Source organism: Helianthus annuus, chromosome 15 (assembly GCF_002127325.2).
Source record: "Helianthus annuus cultivar XRQ/B chromosome 15, HanXRQr2.0-SUNRISE, whole genome shotgun sequence".
NCBI classification, from domain to species: Eukaryota; Viridiplantae; Streptophyta; class Magnoliopsida; order Asterales; family Asteraceae; genus Helianthus; species Helianthus annuus.
In genome coordinates this window covers 13,723,332-13,729,331 of record NC_035447.2, presented here as the reverse complement: position 1 = coordinate 13,729,331, position 6,000 = coordinate 13,723,332, and positions in this window count along the sequence as shown.

Sequence of the window (6,000 nt, the reverse complement as noted above, 5' to 3'; positions counted from 1 at the left end):
GGTTATGAGCAGGTTAAAAATAATTAAAAATCTTTAAAAATCCCAAAGTATTATTTTACATCAGTGTGTAAAAGGTTTGGTGTTGAAATTTGGGTTTAGATAGGTGTTATGCTAATTGCGCCGTTTAATTACTAAAGTTTCCGTAATTGCGCTATTTAGCATAACTCATATTCTAGACCTTGGATTGACGTGAAATTTTAGGGACATGTTTAGAAATCAGTAACTAAGGTTTTTGTCCTTTCACATGTCCAAAATTCTCGTTTTAAAGTGAAAAGGGCGTTATGGTCAACTTTTGAGCTTTAACGGAAATGTGTAAAAGACTCGGACAAACCACGAACCGGTCACATAGGGTTATACCATCATGTAACCTGGTCCTAAGAGAGTCCTAAGGCATATCTAAATCATACCATAACGGGTCAGAACTGAAGTCAAAGCAAAAGTCAAAGTTTTGCGACTTTTGTTTCCAAACCGGGTCTAAACAGTAAATGGTCAGATCAAACAAGCTTAGACTAGTTAGTATACTTATTATCATGTTATATGAGTGTTAAAACAGGTTACACACTATCTACATTACTGATTATGCATAAAATCGCAAAATAGCATTCTGTTGACTTTTCTAAGCAAGTTTGACTCGACATTCGGACTAGTTAGAGTGGGAATCAGAGGGTGCCCTTTTAGGGGTTTAATGCCCACACGATTACCAACATATAACTACCTTTGATTCGACAAACCACTGGACCATTTGTGATTTACTGTAAAGTCAATTGTTAATTACGACAGATTGACTTTTAAGCTAAAACTATGTAAAAACTAAACCACAAAGGGTTAGGCATACTTACAGAAGCTTGGTACACAACCAGAGATGCTTAGAGAGGATTGTTGTGCTCCAGAAAGCTCCAGGAGTGAAGAATGAAGGTGTGGTTACAATGTGCACAACTTATGGCCTTTTATAGTGAAAATTGGTGCATTAGATCATGACAACAAGGTCTATAATTGATCATGGATGTTCAACAACTGTCCCTGAGTGTTAGGAGACGTGTAGGGGGCGCCCATGCTGCCATAATTGCATCCAAGGTCGGTTAAAATAGCAAACAGTGAACCTGTGCACGTTTTCTGCAACTGGGGCCTTGACGCGGCCCGCGTTAAGGATCAGGCTACCTTTACGCGGGTCACCTGGATCCTATTGTCAGTAAACGAATCTACACATGGCTCGGGGCCCGCGTAAGATCACTTGCAACTCTAACGCGGCCCGCTTTAGACTTGATTTTCAAGATTTTCAAATTTTTTGCCATTATTGCCCTGGCCTTTCGGTTTCGAAGGGGTAACTTTGCGTTTTAGGGCCTCGTTTATTTACGAATAAGGGTCTCAGAACTTTTACCCAACTTATTAACCCTTGGTTAATTTATTATTACCCGAAAAGTCATAACTTTCAAAGTTTGACGCTTTTAACCCTTTTTAACGAATTCGATCATAACTTTCTCGTTTTAAAACGGAACTTCGCGAAATTTAAATCACGCATTCTAGTGAGTATAATTTACCATTACAAAGCCTCGGGTATGCCCAAAGGTCACTCAGAGGTATAACTTAAACATGTTGACACATTTGGCCCCTGTAGTTTGTAATTCCTCACTTTCTTCCACAATTCGTTCCGTATGATCCATGATTCATTCGTTTGAAGGTACGAGCATCATTTAGGGCTACTGTACAGTATATTTATCCCTCGTTGACATTTTTAACCCTCGAATTTACATACTTTCAATGTTTGTCAACTTTAGTCCTTTATTTAGTATTTAATACCACGTGTAAACTCAAGACACGTGTCAATACATTATTGGACGCAAAATTTCGAGGTGTTACATCCTCACCCCCTTAAAAGAAATCTCGACCTCGAGATTTATTGAAATAGATGAGGGTACTTCTCCTTCATCGTGGACTCCACTTCCCACATGTACTCGGGACCTCTACGGGCATCCCATTTCACCTTCACAATTGGTATATACTTCCTGCGAAGTTTCTTAACCTGTCGATCCTCAATCGACACTGGTTTCTCAACGAATTTTAAGCTCTCGTCAATGTGTACATCTGTGTGCGGTATAACCAGTGATTCATCAGCGAAACACTTCTTTAAGTTACAGATGTGGAACACATTGTGGATACCACTGAGCTCCTCTGGTAAGTTTAACTTGTAGGCAACCGATCCGACACGTTCGATTACTTCTAAAGGTCCAATATACCTCGGGCTTAGTTTTCCTTTCTTACCGAATCGCATCACCCCCTTCCAGGGTGATACCTTAAGCAAAACCTTGTCGCCTACTTCGAAATTGAAAGGCTTACGCTTCAAATCTGCTTAGCTCTTCTGCCTGTCTCGGGCAGCTTTCAATCGATCACGAATTTGGACAATCTTATCCGTTGTTTCAAATATTATATCAGGTCCTGTCATTTGGACATCTCTAACTTATGCCCAACAAACGGGCGTTCTACACTTTCTACCATATAGAGCTTCAAAAGGTGCAGCCTTAATGCTCGTATGGTAGCTGTTGTTATAGGAGAACTCGACTAATGGTAGATGGTTATCCCAACTGCCACCTAAGTCGATCGCACATGCACGAAGCATGTCTTCCAACGTTTGAATTGTACGCTCACTCTGTCCATCTGTCTGAGGGTGGTAAGCCGTACTGAAATTCAAACGTGTACCCAAAGATTGCTGGAAGCTCTTCCAAAAGTGTGACGTGTACCTGGTATCTCTATCAGAGATAATAGACATAGGCACGCCATGAAGGGCTACAATCTTGTCTACAAACAACTGGGCTAATATATCAGAGCTATGAGTCTCCTTTATGGGTAGGAAATGTGCTGACTTGGTCAGTCTATCAACTATTACCCATATTGTATCGTTTCCCTTCTTTGTCTTTGGTAATTTCGTGATGAAATCCATCGTCACCATTTCCCATTTCCACTCGGGAAGTTCAGGCTGTTGTAGCAAGCCTGACGGTTTTTGATGTTCAGCCTTTACTTGCGCACAAGTCAAGCACTTTGCTACGTAGGTGGCTATAGACTTTTTCAAGCCTATCCACCAGAAATTCGCCTTTAAGTCCTGGTACATTTTATCAGCACCAGGATGAACGGAATATCGGGAACTGTGGGCTTCCTGGAGGATAGCGTCACGAAGACCTCCATTAACAGGAACCCATATCCTTCCATTCAATCTCAGAATTCCGTCTTTGCCATAAGATAACTGCTCTTCAGTTACCCCTAGCTTTTCGTTTGGATAGTTAGCTTCTAACACAGCTTCTTTCTGTGCAGCTAACAATCGTTCATTCAGACTGTTCTTGATTTCAATGCTCTTGGCATTGATCCTTATTGGTTTCACTCTTTCTTTCCTGCTCAAGGCATCTGCGACTACGTTGGCCTTGCCTGGATGGTATCTTATTTCACAGTCATAGTCGTTCAGAGTTTCCATCCAACGTCGCTGCCTCATATTCAGATCCTTCTGATTGAACAGATGCTGAAGGCTTTTGTGATCAGAATAGATCACAAACTTAATGCCATACCAGTAATGTCTCTAAAGCTTTAGTGCAAATACAACGGCACCCAACTCCAAGTCATGGGTGGTGTAGTTCTTTTCATGCACTTTCAATTGTCGAGAAGCATAGGCAATCACTTTGCCCCTCTGCATAAGCACACAACCCATACCGGTGTGCGATGCATCACAATATACGACAAATTCTTCCATTCCTTCCGGCAATGTCAACACTGGAGCATTGCTCAGCTTTTGTTTGAGGATATCAAAAGCTTCTTGCTGCTTAGGGCCCCAATTAAACTTTATACTCTTCCTAGTTAAAGAAGTTAGGGGTGCAGCGATTCTTGAGAAATTTTCGATGAAGCGTCTGTAGTATCCTGCTAGACCTAGGAAATTGCGAATCTCCGTAGGTGTCTTCGGCTCCTGCCAATTCATGACGGCTTCAACTTTGGCGGGATCCACCTGGATACCACGCTCGCTGACTACATGCCCAAGGAACTGAACTTCTCGTAGCCAAAATCACAATTAGAGAATTTGGCATAAAGCTTTTCTTGGTGTAGCAATTTAAGAATGCATTTAAGGTGCTTTTCGTGGTCAGCTTGGCTCTTTGAGTAGATGAGGATGTCATCGATGAAGACAATGACAAATTTATCCAAATAAGGCTTACAAACGTGATTCATGAGATCCATGAATGCGGCAGGTGCATTAGTGAGCCCGAAAGGCATCACTAGGAACTCGAAATGACCATAACGAGTCCTAAACGCAGTTTTGTGCACATCTTCATCCTTGACCTTCAATTGATGGTACCCTGACCTTAGGTCAATCTTGGAAAAGTAGCTCGCTCCTTGCAATTGATCGAACAAATCATCAATCCTGGGCAGAGGATACCTATTCTTGACTGTAACTTTATTCAGCTCGCGGTAATCGATGCATAGACGCATCGAACCATCTTTCTTCTTGACGAACAGGATTGGCGCTCCCCAAGGAGATGAACTTGGTCTAACAAAACCTTTGGCTAGCAGATCATCTAGCTGCGTTCTTAACTCTTTCATTTCCGTGGGTGCCAATCTATAAGGCGCTCTCGCGATAGGCGCTGCTCCTGGAATGAGGTCGATACTGAATTCCACTTGCTTGTCTGGTGGCAAACCAGGCAGTTCTTCTGGAAAAACCTCAGGATAGTCAGAGATGACTGGGATGTCTTCAATCTTGGGTTTCTCCTCCCCAATAGTCACCTGTGCCATATAAATGACACATCCTTTCTTCAAACATTTGGATGCCTTTAGCATAGATACTTGCGCGGGCAATCCATGACGAGTATCTCCTTGGATGGTAAGTGGTTCTCCAGACGAAGTCTTGATTACCACCTGTTTCTGGTTGCACACGATTTGGGCTTGGTTATGCGATAACCAATCCATACCCAATACTACGTCGAAACCATCTAGTTTAAAAGGTAATAGGGATAAAGGAAATGAGTGATTCCTAATGGATATAACACATCCATCTAAAACAGTTGAAACTGTCCCCATAGTCCCATCAGCTAGTTCTACTTCATATTTCACATTCAAGGCTTTAACAGGTAATTTTAATAACTCGCAAAACTTATCATCCACAAAGGATTTATCTGCTCCAGAATCAAATAACACTCTTGCGAAAACATCATTGATAAGGAACGTACCGGTTATGACGTTGTCGTTCTGGATAGCCTCTTTAACATCCATCTGAAAGACCCTCGCATTGGTCTTTTTCCCTTCATCAGTCTTCTTTGCTATCTTTGGGCAGTTAGTCTTGATATGCCCTTTCTCGTTGCAACTATAGCAAGTTGCATCCTTGAGTTTCTTGCACTCAAGAGTCCTATGCTCAGAGGACTTGCATATCCCACAGGCCTTCGGCTGGGATTTCTGCTCATTTCTGCACTTTCCGAAGTGGTGCTTCTTGCAAATATTGCACTTGGCCTATCGCCCGACTGTCGGTCATTCTTTTTGTTCTCTGACCCCCTCTTGTGGTCACGATTTCCCCTGTGCTTCTTGCTAGACCTCCGTGAATCATCATCTTCACGCTTCCTCTTCTCACTATCAACATTTCTCAACGACCTCTGTCTCACTGCATCCAGTGTGAGAGACAGAGATATATCTGCCACGGATCTGAAGGTAGCAGGCCTAGAAGCCTTCACGCTAGCTTTTATTTCTGGGGCCAAACCCCCAATGAAGCGCGCAATCCGTTTGGGTTCCGGTGTAACGAGGTACGGAACCAATCTCGACAGAGTGTTGAAAGTCGTGAGATAAGCCTGGCAATCCAGGTTCTTCATGACCAACGATAAGAAGTCAGACTCTATCTTCTCAACCTCGTGCTGAGGGAAATAGTTTTCCTTGATGAGAGCGATAAATTCCTCCCATGTCATGCTATACAAAACAGCCTTCCCAGAGGCTTGAACCAGAGATCTCCACCAAGCTAGGGCTTCACCTTTAAATGACTGGGACACA